The sequence below is a fragment of the Dipteris shenzhenensis genome, chromosome 2 (genome assembly GCF_047967505.1).
Source record: "Dipteris shenzhenensis isolate YYH24624 ecotype China chromosome 2, Dip_SZ_1.0, whole genome shotgun sequence".
Taxonomy (NCBI): domain Eukaryota; kingdom Viridiplantae; phylum Streptophyta; class Polypodiopsida; order Gleicheniales; family Dipteridaceae; genus Dipteris; species Dipteris shenzhenensis.
Genome location: NC_141597.1, coordinates 58,244,107 through 58,244,462, shown reverse-complemented (window position 1 = coordinate 58,244,462; position 356 = coordinate 58,244,107).

The following is a 356-nucleotide window of genomic DNA, read 5'->3' as shown; positions in this document are numbered from 1 at the left end:
CGCAACACACCTGCATCATTCCATGGCCTCTTCTCCATATCAGTAGGGTGGGCAGAAGCAACGGTACTACCCTTTGGAGTATCAATGCCAATGGTCTTCATCTCCTTGACATCGTCAAGAGGAAGACCACAAGAGTACAAGTAACCAAATGCAAGTCATCATCATACTGGTTTGCATACTCATGCAAGATCTCAGTCCTCCTATGACATGGTAGAGCAACCCTTAATCCCCTTTCCTCCCTATTCAAATATGTGGTGCAAGAGTCTTGTAAGTGTACTTGCCTTCTCCTACCCACACTTCCTCTTTTTTGCACCAAAACGTGTAGTATATGGTATCAAAATAGTGGTGCTCTTTGC